We start from the raw sequence: 17,073 nt of genomic DNA, 5'->3' as shown, positions 1-17,073 counted from the left end.
CGACTTTTCATCAATTAGAAATTATCAGACCGGAGGTTTTGAATATCAGAAAATAGACTTTATTCTCCATAATAAAGCCGAGAAAGAGCAGAGCAGACCCCAGAGCATTCTGAAGTCTCTCCGGGACACCTTCTAAATTATCTGTGTTCTCCATAATCTTTATACAGGTAATTATGACACACCCCTTTGTGTCTCTTTTTAACTCTTGACCATTTTTGAATAGGTTTTCTAGTCTAAGGGGTCCTGCTATTCTTGACTCTCAGCCCACCAGCTCATGTCAACAGAGATGTTACAGGTCTATGTCAGCAAAGTATAGATACAACTTATGCAAAGGAACTAAGGGTTTACATACATTGTTATGATAGGATAATAACTTGATAATATGTTACTCATTCTAACTTCTGCCACATATAGCTTCATACAAGTATTTAACAAATATAATCAGTGCTTTACATATTCAGTTATTCTACACAATCAGCCATTCAGTAATAGCCTTCTCCTAGTGTTGCTTCTGTGCAGGCATACTCATATTACACAGTATTTTTAACACATGCTGGCATGTTTGCTGCAAACACTACATACATTTTGAGAAGAGAAAATTAACTGCTTTACACTTAGAAAATACTACACACTGAGAGAATAGAAATCTTCTTCAATCCCTCCTCTTAAGACTTTAGTCTTAATATTATTGTCTTTTAACCCAAAGTGCAATTTCATAATCCAGTTCTCTTAATTACCTCTATCTAGTGACTGATATAAGCCACATAGCTGTTATCAATTGACTAGATTATGCCACTGTACTTTGACAGAAGTCCAGCCAAACATCTTCCCTCTTGATTTGAAGGAAGTAAAAGACTGTACTCTGTTTTTTCTCTTAACACATCAAAGACAACAATATTTTAAGCATAAGTATTCAGTTGGTTCAGTCCTAGCTGCTGGTTTTCACACTCATGTAGAATATACTGAAGTGATATTATATATAGGTACCATAAAAGCAATATGCAAACAAAATCAATATGCAAACATAAAAAGCATCAAATGTTGATCTTGATCTTTGGTCATCCTTGTTTCTCTTCTTCTAAGCTATCAGCATCTTCACTTGACTTTAAAAAGATGTTAATGGAGATGTGTGGTTGAGAGTCTGAGTTCTGAAATCTGTAGTTGTGCATTCATCATCCCTTGACTTGTGGCACTGCTGTATGTGGTATTCAGGCATATTATCAGAATCACTCTTTACTTTGTTCTGATAAACTTCTCCTTCCACAAGTTGAACTTCGTAGTTTAGAGCTTTGGAAAATTCAGGCTCCTCTGTTTCCGGTCAGCTTTCCCTTGCTGGAGATGTTTCCTTTCGCTCCCTTGGGGCATTGGTACCCCATCAATGGCATCCACTTTGGCAGCTGTTGGATTTGCCCTCATCCAGATATGGTCCTTTCCTCCTGAGCTCACCAGAGCATCCTCAGATAGACTCAATCACCTAGACCAGTTGGACCTTGTATCACTGCTCTCTCCCATGGCTCCTTTCTGGTTTCCTGCACAGATATCGCTTTGCACATGGCAATTATTTGTTTCTTTATTAAAGTCCCTACTGCATTTGACATCTTTGCAAACCATTCCAAGAGGTTATGTGCAAGGTTATAGGTGAAATTATATGCAAGGTTTTATGCAAAGTTTCATGTGGTTTCTTGCAAGGGTCATGCGGTTTCTTGCAAGGTTTCTTTCAAGGGTCGACCCAATAGCAGTTCATGCGTTGCAGTGTTAGATGTCTGTTTCTGTTAGTTTCCATGCCATCATTCACCAATGCACTTGTTAGCAAATTAATCCCATTAAGTTTATTATTTTCACATATTTCATTGAGCGTTGGTCTTGATGGATCATCTTCATCTCTTTCAGCCAATTCTGGTAATTGAGCATAATACAATTATTCTCTCTTTTGCTTTATTCACAAATTTTTCATACTCCTTTAGATGTTTTTATTTATTGATCACTTATTAACTTCATGAATACTTTATGAATTCAAACCCTTTATGAACTTATTTCTGAAGGCATTTAGAAATTTAGGAAGTACTTCTCTTGTCACAGATGTATTAACTATACCTGCTTCATAATCTGCTCCTGATGCTACCTCTAATCATCTACTCATTATAGTTTCTCAACTGTGCTTGTTTACAGAATAAATCTCTATCCATTCAGCACTAAAAACAGTCATCATATCTCACTGTTTGGAGCAATGGTCTCCAGTCAAGTCTTTTAATTGAACTAGATCTTTGTGAAGCTGTAGACAATTTAATCATCCACATATTGCGACAGTGTCTATCCTAAGATCTTCTCCCTTATTATAACCCTTTATGCATTCTGGTGTATACAGTATTTGCTAGTCATCAGCCTACATAAGTACAAACAAGTTTCTACCCTCCTCTGGTAGTTACCTAAAATTAATTCAATAGAAATCAAACCACTTAAAATATTTATCATCCAAAAGAACATATATTTACATACAATATTAACTTTTGCTGGAAAATCTTCTCCCATAGATTACTCTTAAATCATAACCTAACTCTTGTTTTGTCTTCATATGTAATTATTGTCTTTAAATTCCATCAAAAATTATTAGTCATTTATACATTTATTACTACTTTAAATTTCAATTTAAAAATAAATGTCTAGGACAGATTGCATATTACAGTATCTAGATGTTTCTATTAGTGCTCTTATATTTTTACACTTTTCAATAGAGTTTTATACCTATTTCAGCATTTAGTGGTTTTCTTTCTGGACAGATCTGCATCTAATCCATTTTAACCCTCACTGTGCTGGCTGATTTCATCTGCATCTCAGTCCTGTAATGACAATCATTTAGTTGGAATTTGACACTTCTTTCTTTGCTAATTTATTTTCTGATCTATATATTAATTCCTTTTTTGTCTTTGAGTTATTTTCTTTTGGCTCATAATTATTTCCTAAGGCATTCCCATTAAACTAGTTGTTTATACAATTTTGATGCACTTTTTTATCAGCTGACTAAAACTTACTGTATGCTTTGTAAATTTCTCTTTGCTCTGTTTTAATTATTATTCCTTAATATTTTTTTCTAATTATTCTTCACATATGTTTTCATGTGAAACAATATCTTTTTCTTAAACACTTTTCTCCTTCAATTTGTTTTATAGTAATTTAGAACTGTTACTTTTTGACCTTACCATATCTTATGAATTTATTTCAATTGTTATTTCAATCTTCCCTTTAAATGTAAATCATTTTTCTAAATTTGAATCTCTTTCCAGTTTTCAATATCCAATCTTGATTTAGGCCATTCACAATAAGATTATGTTAAGATACTTTACTTAATTTTAATTTAAATACTTAGTTATATTCTTATTTATTCTCCAAATTATTTATTGCCTTATCAAAAGCTTTTTCTTTTTCTTTAGTTACCACCCTGCATTGTAATTTATCATTCTATGTTTAAGGAACTTTTATTAAGCCTACTGAAACTTAAACTCAAATTATTTACCATTCATCATAATATATAATTTCATCATTTAAAGTTTTCACCTTGAAATTACCTTATAACACTTTTTCTTACTTAAAAATTTGCATGATAATAATTTCTCTCAAATTGACAGGAGTCTGATTTGATACAAGAATGGGTAGCTACACTTTTGTTCTTAATTTTCCTTCTGTAATGCTTTAACTGAATTTGGACTATAGAAGCTACTTTGAGATGGACTGTCAGACTATCCCCCCTCGCAACCTAAGACAACTAGTTCACAGATGGTGCTAGTCTTTTCTGTGGTGTCCTGAAATTCCTTCATATCAGGGCACAGTGTTTCCCCCTCTCTCTTTGGGCTGGCTTCTTTCTTTGACTCAGCTGATGTAAAGTTCTGGTGGAGCGTTTTTTCTCTTTGAACAGTTCATCAGTCTCTTGTTAGTGTCTCTTTTGAATGTCTCTGAACAAATGTAGCTTTTTCAGTCCTCAGTAAATCTTGGGCAAAAAGTTCATGTCACAAGTGTCCACAGCCATTTTGCTCTTTGTGTTTTTTCACACACCTTTCCATTTGCCAGTGTACTCAGAGATGTCTGGTAGGTACGAGACTACAGTCCCCCAAAGTTCATCCCTATGTCCTCTTAATTAATATATATAGAATTTAGCTCATGACTCTTTTTTTTTCCCCATTTTTTCCTTCATCAAATAAAGACTCCTTTTATCCATTTCTTTTATTAATTAATTAATTTATTTATCTATTTTTATTTGCTGTTTAACAACTTATTTTTTCTAATTCTCAATCATTTTTATCAAATGTAAATATGCTTAATTTTCTATTTGTTAAATGTTCTTATAATTAATTTCTTTGGCTTCAGATTGTGCTTCACTTATTTTTCCTAATTTATTCCAGTGCTTCCTCACTAGTTACATTACCTCTTACATTATTTTAATTTCTCTAACATTTCTGTTTTTAATTCACCAGCACTACATGGTGCTTACATCTGATATAACTGTTCAAAATCCTTACTGCAATAGCTTAGAGTTCATAGTACTATGTTAACTCTACATGTTTGTTTACTTTAAGCATTTTTCCTATCTGAAATGCAATTTTTAATTTTAAATTAATTTTTAGGTACATAAATTATTAACTATATAATTTTTGAACTCACTATGATGTTCTTTCATTTCTCCTCAGTGTCTTTGCTTTATATCTGACTCACTGCTTTTACTACAAATAGCTGTTGGCTCAGATGACAGCCTGTAGCTGACTTTAAAACAGATGACAACAGTCAACTTACTCCACAACAATTTTTTATTGCACTTAAACATAATTTTATCTTTTAAAGCCAAATCTTGTTTTCTTCAAAATGTTACTGTTTTTTTTTCTTCTAATTTTTATTTTATCGCTTTAATATATATATTTTTAAATATCATCTCTTTATTCTATTAAACAATGTTTGGACTTCTTTTTTCTACATTTTCCTATGCTTCTTTTCCTTTTCAAAAGTTAACATTTTTATCTCTTAGCTTTTCCTAATTCATTTTCCTTTGGACTTATTTTCCTTAAACATTTGATCATTAACTCTTCAATAAATCCATATTCATTAAAGTTTTCTCTTCTAATTCTTTATTTACTCAAATCATTAACTTATCTATTTTTATTCATACTGATTTAGTAAATTTATTTCCTGATCAATATAACTATTAATCTCCATATGTAGATATTTCCATGCTTCAATTTTTTATTTCTTAATATTTATTAGTATAGCTTTCAGTTGCATTTTTAATAACACTTTTTATTTTTTTAATCTTATTCTTATTCTAATCTTATTTCATTAATATTTTTGTTATTTTATTTATCTTATTACATTACTTTATAATATTTCTATTTATTTAATACCTTATAATATATCTTTACTCTTTAGCTTCTATCTGTCCTGTGAAACTTTTGTTCTTAAAATAGACAGATTCTTACCACTCCTGAAGCAGACCTTCTTCCAGACTGTCGGCATGTCAGGAATTTCAGTCACCTCTCTGCCTAGTTCATACTTAAAAACACTTCAAACACACAGAGATTATTCAGAAAAATGTTTAACTAGTATATTCTTGTTTTTAGTCTGTGTCTTTCAAATGCAATATGATCTCAATTAATTTTATGAGGCTTAATCCTCCTCTGTATCACAATATCTTCCCTAAACTGCATCACTCTCTATCTTATTGTTCTTAAATCACACAACATATGCAGTCCTTCTTTTATATTATAATATAAAACGATAATTCTTTTAAACTCACTCTTATTGCAACCATACTTCTAAACACAATCATACTTCTCACTCATTCTAACCTATCTCTTACACTGTGTAACCTGAACCTCACCTCTATTCTAGTCTCTCTAGATCAAAGGTGATAGCTTCTAAGCACCCCAGCAACACAGACAAATACACAAATACTTACAATTACATAAATACACCTCACTCCTCTTGAGTGACCTGTCCGAACAGCCTCTAACCTTAGAGCTGTAACCACAGAATTCTCCACTACACTCCTCTTGAGTGACCTGTTACTTCTGCTCCAGTCTTTACTGTCCTTCAGTAAAAATAGCATTTTACAGGATTTGTGCCTTTTTTCCCCCAGCCTCCTGAATAATTAGGGGGTCAAGCGCGTAGCGCTGAAACCCTATTGTATTTGTTAGGATTTTTATTATTATTATTATTCTGCCGAAGTCACTATTGCCCAGCCCAAACCGTAAGGCCGAGGGAGCTGAAACTTGGCCAGATGGTAGTACCCCGGTACACTACGTTCTCACCAAAGATCAGCCAAATCGGACCATAGGTGGCGCTATGGCGTTAAAAACCCACTTTTTGGACATTTTTGGCCGCTATTCGTTCACCGTTTGTCGTAGACTCAAAAACTTAACATTTTTTGAATCCTTGGGTTAACCCGAACAAAAGTGCACAGCTGCACTTTTTGCTCTACGGCGCACCGTTTTCCCGCTACATCGCCATTTGTCCGAAACCTACTTTTGCGAACTAGTCCTAGGTTTTTCACTCAATCTGAACCAAACCAGCTCTCAAATGTTCTCTAGACACTGAATATCAATAATTATCAAAAAAAAGTTGACATTTTTATTCTCACGCGAATCAGTACACAACAATGTTCGATGCTAATTGAAGCTAAATGCTAATTGGAGCTATAACTTTTGAACGGAATGAGATATCATCACCAAAATTGGTACACACATGTATAAGCTCAATTTAAGGCGACAGTGCAAAATCAGCGGACTTTGGCCACATGGTGGCGCTATAAAGCTTAAAAACCATAAAATGACCCTAACCTTGTGACTGTTAGTCCGATCAGCTTGAAATTTGGCATGCAGTGTCTTTGACCAAGTTGTCATAACATACTATAAGAACATTGGCATATCTCAAAAAACATGGCCGCCATTGGCCAATTAAAATTGAGCAGCCATTTAACAAGGTTAACGATGAGTGATCAAAACGAAACTCACTGGGCATGTTCGACTCATGGTCCTAGAGGTCTGTAAGAATTTTGAAAGAAATCGGCCACTAGGGGGCGATTTTACGTATTTTTAGTGTGTAATGGGTTGTGTATCACACAACCTTTTGCGCAACCAGACAAAATACATATCATATGATAGGCCTGCTCATACCGAACAGTTTGACACTCAAACCACTGCTGTCACTTACACCGTTCGTTAAATATTCATCAATATAGGAAAAACCTACTTTTGCGAACTAGTCCCTGGTTTTTAGTTTAATCGCGACGAAACAATTGTTGTTAGAATCTCTGGACTGTGTAGATCAATAATTATCAAAAAAAAGTGGAACTTTTCACTTTGGCTAGCTGTAACAGGCTCATTTACAAAAGGGGCGTGTCCACACGAACCTACATGCCTGTAAACCAATAAGGAAAACTCAAAACACCACAGAAATTGGTGAGCACATGTGGCATATCAATGCGAATAAACATGCAAAATTTTGTGAAGCTCAAACCATAGGTGGCGCTACAATAGCAAAAATAGTCTTTAAATAATGCTAAATCGCTTAAAAATAAAGTAAATTTGCTTCATTTACACACTATTTCACAAAAAACACTTAATCTACATATCATATGATAGGTCTGCTCATACTGAATAGTTTGACACTAAAACCACTGCTGTTACTCAAACTGTTCATTAAAAAAACATCAATATAAACAAAACATACTTTTGCGAACTAGTCCCTGGTTTTTAGCTCAATCGCAACGAAACCAGTGTTGTTAGAATCTCTGGACTGAGCAGATCAATAATTATCCAAAAAATGTTGAACTTTTCACTTCTGATAGCTGTAACAGGCTCATTAACAAAAGGGGCGTGTCTACACAAACCTACATGCCTGTAAACCAATAAGGAAAACTCAAAACATCACAGAAATTGGTGAGCACATGTGCCATATAAATGTGAAGGAACATGCAAAATTTTGTGGAGATCGGGCAGTAGGTGGCGCTATAATATTAGAAATGGTCCTAAAAATATGCTAAAATGGCTTAAAAATGCAGTAAATGTGCTTCATTTACACACTTATCACTGAAATGATTTACAAGTTAATTTTTTTGTCCATCTTGGATGTTTAAAGGTCTCAAAAACATATATTTTTAATATTCTATCATTTTAGCCACTATAACACAGACTTTTAACTGTCACATACCATTTCTAACCACTAGATGTCACAACAAGACCACTTATTTATTGTTCATAACATTTGCATACCTTTGTTGTTTTACATTTTTGGAGTTTTTAAAGTGAGGGAAATTGCATTTAGGATAATTCTGAATCACATTTTGACATGATGTAAACACTGTTATGCATTAAACCTCTAATTTGGTCCCAGTTAACCTCTTCATAATAATTCTAATAGGCAAAACTGGTTCTATAATTAAACACCTTGTTTTAAAACATGTGTAAAGAAAATCACAACTGTGGCCACTAGATGGAAGTAACAGACCACTTATTGTTTATTTTACTGCTCTGTAGCAAAGAATGTGATGTAATGCATTCTGAATCCCAAATTGACATGGCATGAACACAGTTCATGCATTTAAGATCAAATTTTGTCAAAGCTTGTCACACTTTTTACTCTGTAGATTTTTTTATTCTTTTAATAAAACACAAAATTTTAAGTTTATATAGTTATATAGTTTTGTCATTTTCATTAAGAAGAGCTAAAATAGCCATAACTCAAAAATGGATTTAAAAATATTTACACCAGACTTGTTACACATATGCAAGAGGTTAATCAGAGGTCATAGCATGAAACCCGTAGACATTGGCCACATGGTGGCGCTATACATTGTAAAATCACTGTATCCGAGTAACCATTTATCTGATTAACTTAAAATTTGACATGTTGTGTCTTTGTCTAAGGTGCCATGACTCGATCTACACATTATATCATAGGGCTGCGTATACTGGTCACTTTGACATAAAATCGGTCACTCGAAATGTTCATAAAAAATTTGCCAATATGTAAAAATCGAAGTTGCTTTTCTGGAGTGTTTAATCAAACATTTGTTAGCTCAATCTATAAACTCTAACACTGTAATCGTATATTTCGTTGTCGAATAAACTACTTACAGGCGTCCTAACTGCTATATGACCTTACCCTGCTAAACCGCTTGACCCCCGTTAATTGCTGCTTGCAGCTATATTAATATTTATTATTATTAAAACAGAACGGGTACTCCGAGGTCTTTGCGCGCTTCTCTCTACTTTATTAATCTGCTTCCTCTTAACTTAAAAATGCTCTATGCATATTCTTCATAATATTAAAAAATTTCCCAAACATGAGTAGCAGTTACTAGTTAACGTTTATCCTATCCGTCAAGGCCCTCTTAGGAAAACACAGATCATTTGCATGCAAATTGTTATTTTCTTCTGGTATTCAAAACCCCTTTGTTTTCCTTTCATATCTTTACTTTTTAGTTTTACTTGTAGTTCGTTATAGCTGGAGAAACAGTTCAAGTGACTTTTTACCATTACAAGCAGGTCCTTGGTAGAAAAAACACAAACGTATAAGCTTAAAATTGCTTACCGTTTTTTATCGTGGCCACATATTTGTGTTTTTCCTCCAAGCCCCAGCATGTCCAGTGTCACCCGTTTGTCTCTTTCCAGCCCCACGTTGGGCGCCATTTGTCGTAAATTTTGACTTATCAATTAGAAATTATCAGACCAGAGGTTTTGAATATCAGAAAATAGACTTTATTCTCCATAATAAAGCCGAGAAAGAGCAGAGCAGACCCCAGAGCATTCTGAAGTCTCTCCTGGACACCTTCCAAAGTCTCTCCTGCTCCTTCTGAAGTCTCTCCTGCACCTTCTGAAGTATCTGTGTTTGTTACAATTTTTATACAGGATTATTTGACACACCCCTAAGTCTCTTTTTAACTCTTGACCATTTTTGAATAGGTTTCTAGTCTAAGGAGTCCTGCTATTCTTGGCTCTCAGCCCACTAGCTCATGTCAGCAGAGATGTTACAGGTCTATGTCAGCAAAGTATAGATGCAACTTATGCAAAAGGATTAAGTGTTTACATACATTGTCATGAAAGCATAATCACTTGATAATATGTTACTCATTCTAACTTCTGACACATATAGCTTCATAGAAGTATTTAACCTATATAATCAGTGCTTTACATATTCAGATATTCTACACAATCAGTCACTCAGCCTTCTCCTAGTGTTGCTTCTGTGCAGGCACTCTCATCTTACACAGACATATCACTGTATTTTTAACACACGCTGGCATGTTTGCTGCAAAGACTACATACATTTTGTGAAGAGAAAATTAACTGCTTTACACTTAGAAAATACTTCACACTGAGAGAATAGAAATCTTCAACAGCAGCATTTTGCTGACTGAAGGGTGGTTATGTAGTGTGTTTTATTTTTAATCATGGACAGATTCCCCGGCAACGACATGGAAATGGAGGGACTTGCAAGAAAGGATAAAGAAAATGGGCTGGATAATAGACGAAGAGGTAAAGAAAATGGACTTGACAACAGACAAAGAGATAAATAAAATGAAGAGCCCGGCCAACGAAGAGGTGAGAAAGGTAAGGATAAGCAAGAGGTACAAAGAAGAGTATGCACAAAGGAAGCAACAGTAACTGTAGAAGTAGAAAATGTAAAAGATGCAAGAAGATTTGATATAACCAAAGCAGTCACGGAGCTGATTGGAGAAGGAAGAATGCTGGCGGTGAGACCCAAACAAACCAAGGGAGTATGAAGTAACAATGGAGACTGAAGATGACACCGAAATTTTAATAGACAATGGATTGACAATTAAAGGAGTGAAATCTGAAGTACGGAGGTTACAAAACAGAGACTATGTTGTTTCGTTCAAGCATCTGCCTGTTTACCTAGCAAATGAAGAAATTTTAAGCAAGCTAGAGAGATGGGCAGTTTTCCCCATATCTAAAATTAAAAGAAGATTGTATCCTGGCACAAACATAGAAGATGGAACAAGGTTTGTAAAAAACAGATTTCCGGAAGAGATGGTCTCCTTACCATACAGTACCAAAATCGAGACGGCGGAAGCGCCACAGCACTTTAGAGTCATGCACACCAATCAGGTAAAAACCTGTCGACTATGCATGAGCTCAGAATATGTGATGAAGGAACGCCCAGAATTCAGGTGCTTCAAATGTGACGAAAGGGGACATTTCGCAAGGACCTGTACAGCTGTGTCGGGCCCGGATTGTAAATTGGCCCTAATACCTGCAGGGAGCTTGTCACGCTGAGTTGGCTTTGTCCGCTCGATTGACCAACGCGTACGCCTTGTTTTATCCTTGCAGGCCTAACTTCGCTGGTGAAAGCACTTGTGGGGTTTCTGTAGTGTAGTGGTCATCACGTTCGCCTAACACGCGATAGGTCCTCGGTTTGAAACCGAGCAGAAACCGTGCTCTTCTTTTGGCGAGAAAATAATAGCATCCACTGCCGCACCAGCAATGATCGTCGACAGGCACCCAATCAAAAAGGGTTATCAGCTCGATTTGCCTGAAGGTTTCCGTAGTGTAGTGGTTATCACGTTCGCCTCACACGCGAAAGGTCCCCAGTTCGAAACTGGGCGGAAACAACCTCTGGCTTTTATGACAATTGTCAAATCAGGCTTCTGTTGAGTACTGACGTTCACTAAAAACATTCTTTCTGCAGAGCGGTGTGAGGCTAGAAGTTTGAATTTAACTCAGTGTTTACCGCCCCTCGCGGTGTCGCAAACTTGCGTAGAATCTGATTTCTTTTAGCTTTGTGTTGTGCATGAGCAGGTGGCCAGTGCGTTTGCTGGCCCTTCACGGTGCAGACCGTACAAGACAGCTCTATAAAAAAAAGACTATAAATACTTGAAGCAGCACTGGCCTATTGGTTTCCGTAGTGTAGTGTTTATCATGTTTGCATTACACGCTAAAGGTCTCCTGTTCGAAACTGGGCGGAAGCATACAATTAGCGGACACTTTTGTCCAAAGCGACATACAATAGTGGAGGTATTCAACAAGACGAGGCAATGCATACGAAAAAGGGCTATTTATTCCAAGTAATTTGTTTGTGCTCAGAGAATTTAGTGCTGGAGTAGGAGTTTCGTTTTCTTTAGAGAGAGGGATATTCACCGGGGTTCGGGTGTACTCTGAAGAGATGGGTGTTAGCTGTCGTTTGAAGGACACCAGTGTATCCGTAATCCGACTGGGAATGGGAAGGTGATTCCACCAGCGTAGAACATTGAATGAAAACATTGTGGAAAGTGACTTTCCGTCTCTCTGCGCTGGCACCACAAGACAGTGCTCTCACCCTAACCGGAGGCTCCTGTGGTTATCACGATGGCTTTACAAGCGGAGAGTCTCCTGTTAGCAACTGGGCGGAAACATTCAGATTTGCTTTTACGCACATTCTCAATTGGCTCTCTGCTCACTGGATGATCCACGATACAAGGGCATGGATCTGTCAAATGTCATGACTTGACGTTGTACGAGGATTTGACGAAAAAAATGCCCTGCAAACCTTAAAAAGCAACACTATCCCAGGACAATTCTTTTGATCCCCTTTCAGTACACTTGCATAAAAGCCTGCGTGATGCGGCACTTTGTCAGTGTTACTGTATCATTCGGACATGGGGGCAGAGAGTTAAAGAATTCAGCCTGAGCGCACTGCCGCAGGCTCGGTTTGTCAGAAGTGGGATTCGAACCCACGCCTCCAGGGGAGACTGCGATCTGAACGCAGCGCCTTAGACCGCTCGGCCATCCTGACATGCAAGCTTGGCAGGAGCTGTCTCCTGGGAGCCACACCGCAGTACATGGAATCTGGTGCTTCACAGCTTGCCCAGCTCCGTCTATTCTCACTCATTGGCGCTGCAGGCAGCTAATCTGTGCTCGCCTCCTGGGGCTGCGCCTAGTTTCAATAGCCAACACTTGACAGCTGTCATTGCTTACGGCCACACCACCCTGAGGGGGCTATAGAGCAAACAGGAAGTGAGTTGGCAGCAGTAAGGAGAGAAAGGCTCTCCCCATTTTGTTTGTCTACCTTTTTGTTTATTGACCTTGAGTGTTTTTGTTTGTTTGTTTTCTTTTTGTCTTTAAAAACCACCTAACAGCAGCATTTTGCTGACTTGAGGGTGGTTATGTTGTGTGTTTTATTTTTAATCATGGACAGATTACCCGGCAACGACATGGAAATGGAGGGACTTGCACGAAAGGATAAAGAAAATGGGCTGGATGATAGACGAAGAGATAAAGAAAATGGACTTGACAACAGACAAAGAGATAAATAAAATGAAGAGCCCGGCCAACGAAGAGGTGAAAAAGGTAAGGATAAGCAAGAGATACAAAGAAGAGTATGCACAAAGAAAGCAACAGTAACTGTAGACGTAGAAATGTAAAAGATGCAAGAAGATTTGATATAATCAAAGCAGTCACGGAGCTGATTGGAGAAGGAAGAATTCTGGCGGTGAGACCCAAACAAACAAGGGAGTATGAAGTAACAATGGAGACTGAAGATGACACCGAAATTTTAATAGACAATGGATTGACAATTAAAGGAGTGAAATCTGAAGTAAGGACGTTACAAAACACAGACTATGTTGTTTCGTTCAAGCATCTGCCTGTTTACCTAGCTGATGAAGAAATTTTAAGCAAGCTAGAGGGATGGGGAGTTTTCCCCATATCTGAAATTAAAAGAAGATTGTATCCAGGCACAAACATAGAAGATGGAACAAGGTTTGTAAAAAACAGATTTCCAGAAGAGACGGTCTCCTTACCATACAGTACCAAAATCGAGACGGCGGAAGGGCCACAGCACTTTAGAGTCATGCACACCAATCAGGTAAAAACCTGTCGACTATGCATGAGCTCAGAAAATGTGATGAAGGAACGCCCAGAATTCAGGTGCTTCAAATGTGACGAAAGGGGACATTTTGCAAGGACCTGTACAGCTGTGTTGGGCCTGGATTGTAAATTGGCCCTAATACCTGCAGGGAGCTTGTCACGCTGAGTTGGCTTTGTCCGCTTGATTGACAAACGCGTACACCTTGTTTTATCCTTGCAGGCCTAACTTCGCTGGTGCAAGTACTTGTGGGGTTTCTGTAGTGTAGTGGTCATCACGTTCGCCTAACACGCGAAAGGTCCTCGGTTCGAAACCGAGCAGAAACAGTGTTCTTCTTTTGGCGAAAAAATAATAGCATCCACTGCCGCACTAGCAATGATCGTCGACAGGCACCCAATCAAAAAGGCTTATCTGCTTGTTGTGCCTATAGGTTTCCGTAGTGTAGTGGTTATCGCGTTCGCCTCACACGCGAAAGGTCCCCAGTTTGAAACTGGGCGGAAACAACCTCTGGCTTTTATGACAATAGTCAAATCAGGCTTCTGTTGAGTACTGACGTTCACTGAAAAGATTCTTTCCGCTGAGCGTTGTGAGGCTAGAAGTTTGAATTTAACTCAGTGTTTACCTCCCCTCGCGGTGTCGCAAACTTGCGTAGAATCTGATTTCTTTTAGCTTTATGTTGTGCATGAGCAGGTGGCCAGTTCGTTTGCTGGCCCTCCACGGTGCAGACCGTACAAGACAGCTCTATAAAAAAAGTCTATAAATACTTGAAGCAGCACTGGCCTATTGGTTTTCGTAGTGTAGTTTTTTTATCATGTTTGCATTACACGCTAAATGTCTCCTGTTCGAAACTGGGCGGAAGCATACAACTAGCGAACACTTTTGTCCAAAGCGACATACAATAGTGGAGGTATTCAACAAGACGAGGCAATGCATATGAAAAAGGGCTATTTATTCCAAGTAATTTGTTTGTGTTCAGAGAATTTAGTGCTGGAGTAGGAGTTTCGTTTTCTTTAGAGAGAGGGATATTCACCGGGGTTCGGGTGTACTCCGAAGAGATGGGTGTTAGCTGTCGTTTGAAGGACATCAGTGTATCCGTAATCCGAGTGGGAATGGGAAGGTGATTCCACCAGCGTAGAACATTGAATGAAAACATTGCGGAAAGTGACTTTCAGTCTCTCTGCGATGGCACCACAAGACAGTGCTCTCACCCTAACCGGAGGCTCCTGTGGCTATCACGATGGCTTTACAAGTGGAGGGTCTCCTGTTAGAAACTGTGCGGAAACGTTCAGATTTGCTTTTACGCACATTCTCCATTGGCTCTCTGCTCACTGGATGATCAACGATACAAGGGCGTGGATCTGTCAAATGTCATGACTTGACATTGTACGAGGATTTGACGAAAAAATGCCCTGCAAACCTTAAAAATCAACGCCATCCCAGGACAATTCTTTTGATCCCCTTTCGGTGCACTTGCATTAAAGCCCGCGTGATGCAGCGCTTGGTCAGTGTTACTGTATCATTCGGACATGGTGGCAGAGAGTTAAAGACTTCAGCCTGAGCGCACTGCCGCAGGTTCGGTTTGTCAGAAGTGGGATTCGAACCCACGCCTCCAGGGGAGACTGCGACCTGAACGCAGCGCCTTGGACCGCTCGGCCATCCTAACATGCAAACTTGGCAGGAGCTGTCTCCTGGGAGCCACAGCGCAGTACCGTGACATGGAATGTGGTGTTTCACAGCTTGCCCAGCTCATTGGCGCAGCAGGCAGCTAAGCTGTGCTCGCCTCCGGGGGCTGCGCCTGGTTTCAAAAGCCAACACTTGACAGCTGTCATTGCTTACGGCCACACCACCCTGAGGGCGCTATAGAGCAAACAGGAAGTGAGTTGGCAGCAGTAAGGAGAGAAAGGCTCTCCCCATTTTGTTTGTCTACCTTTTTGTTTATTGACCTTGAGCGTCTTTGTTGGTTTGTTTTGTTTTTGTCTTTAAAAACCACCTAACAGCAGCATTTTGCTGACTTGAGGGTGGTTATGTTGTGTGTTTTATTTTTAATCATGGACAGGTTATCCGGCAACGACATGGAAATGGAGGGACTTGCACGAAAGGATAAAGAAAATGGGCTGGATGATAGACGAAGAGATAAAGAAAATGGACTTGACAACAGACAAAGAGATAAATAAAATGAAGAGCCCGGCCAACGAAGAGGTGAAAAAGGTAAGGATAAGCAAGAGATACAAAGAAGAGTATGCACAAAGAAAGCAACAGTAACTGTAGACGTAGAAATGTAAAAGATGCAAGAAGATTTGATATAATCAAAGCAGTCACGGAGCTGATTGGAGAAGGAAGAATTCTGGCGGTGAGACCCAAACAAACAAGGAAGTATGAAGTAACAATGGAGACTGAAGATGACACCGAAATTTTAATAGACAATGGATTGACAATTAAAGGAGTGAAATCTGAAGTACGGACATTACAAAACACAGACTATGTTGTTTCGTTCAAGCATCTGCCTGTTTACCTAGCTGATGAAGAAATTTTAAGCAAGCTAGAGGGATGGGGAGTTTTCCCCATATCTGAAATTAAAAGAAGATTGTATCCAGGCACAAACATAGAAGATGGAACAAGGTTTGTAAAAAACAGATTTCCAGAAGAGACGGTCTCCTTACCATACAGTACCAAAATCGAGACGGCGGAAGGGCCACAGCACTTTAGAGTCATGCACACCAATCAGGTAAAAACCTGTCGACTATGCATGAGCTCAGAAAATGTGATGAAGGAACGCCCAGAATTCAGGTGCTTCAAATGTGACGAAAGGGGACATTTTGCAAGGACCTGTACAGCTGTGTTGGGCCTGGATTGTAAATTGGCCCTAATACCTGCAGGGAGCTTGTCACGCTGAGTTGGCTTTGTCCGCTTGATTGACAAATGCGTACACCTTGTTTTATCCTTGCAGGCCTAACTTCACTGGTGCAAGTACTTGTGGGGTTTCTGTAGTGTAGTGGTCATCACGTTCGCCTAACACGCGAAAGGTCCTCGGTTCGAAACCGAGCAGAAACCGTGCTCTTCTTTTGGCGAAAAAATAATAGCATCCACTGCCGCACTAGCAATGATCGTCGACAGGCACCCAATCAAAAAGGCTTATCTGCTTGTTGTGCCTGTAGGTTTCCGTAGTGTAGTGGTTATCGCGTTCGCCTCACACGCGAAAGGTCCCCAGTTCGAAACTGGGCGGAAACA

The 17,073-nt window shown here is 38.4% G+C and overlaps 8 non-coding genes across 8 annotated transcripts; 6 read left to right on the top strand and 2 right to left on the bottom strand.

The window, feature by feature from the left end:
- The first annotated feature begins 11,364 nt into the window (after nucleotides 1-11,364).
- Nucleotides 11,365-11,437, top strand: trnav-aac (transfer RNA valine (anticodon AAC)). The gene has a single exon. It is a non-coding gene; the product is annotated as a tRNA-Val (tRNA).
- Nucleotides 11,438-11,541: 104 nt separating this feature from the next.
- trnav-cac (transfer RNA valine (anticodon CAC)) lies at nucleotides 11,542-11,614 on the top strand. The gene has a single exon. It is a non-coding gene; the product is annotated as a tRNA-Val (tRNA).
- A 1,077-nt stretch (nucleotides 11,615-12,691) lies between these two features.
- On the bottom strand, nucleotides 12,692-12,774 carry trnal-cag (transfer RNA leucine (anticodon CAG)). Its single transcript has one exon. It is a non-coding gene; the product is annotated as a tRNA-Leu (tRNA).
- Nucleotides 12,775-14,098: 1,324 nt separating this feature from the next.
- Nucleotides 14,099-14,171, top strand: trnav-aac (transfer RNA valine (anticodon AAC)). Its single transcript has one exon. It is a non-coding gene; the product is annotated as a tRNA-Val (tRNA).
- Nucleotides 14,172-14,275: 104 nt separating this feature from the next.
- Nucleotides 14,276-14,348, top strand: trnav-cac (transfer RNA valine (anticodon CAC)). The gene has a single exon. It is a non-coding gene; the product is annotated as a tRNA-Val (tRNA).
- Nucleotides 14,349-15,425: 1,077 nt separating this feature from the next.
- On the bottom strand, nucleotides 15,426-15,508 carry trnal-cag (transfer RNA leucine (anticodon CAG)). The gene has a single exon. It is a non-coding gene; the product is annotated as a tRNA-Leu (tRNA).
- A 1,315-nt stretch (nucleotides 15,509-16,823) lies between these two features.
- trnav-aac (transfer RNA valine (anticodon AAC)) lies at nucleotides 16,824-16,896 on the top strand. The gene has a single exon. It is a non-coding gene; the product is annotated as a tRNA-Val (tRNA).
- A 104-nt stretch (nucleotides 16,897-17,000) lies between these two features.
- On the top strand, nucleotides 17,001-17,073 carry trnav-cac (transfer RNA valine (anticodon CAC)). The gene has a single exon. It is a non-coding gene; the product is annotated as a tRNA-Val (tRNA).

The sequence above is a fragment of the Danio rerio genome, chromosome 4, assembly GCF_049306965.1.
Source record: "Danio rerio strain Tuebingen ecotype United States chromosome 4, GRCz12tu, whole genome shotgun sequence".
Taxonomy (NCBI): domain Eukaryota; kingdom Metazoa; phylum Chordata; class Actinopteri; order Cypriniformes; family Danionidae; genus Danio; species Danio rerio.
The sequence above is the reverse complement of the archived record's forward strand: the minus strand, read 5'-3'. Positions and strand labels throughout refer to the sequence as shown.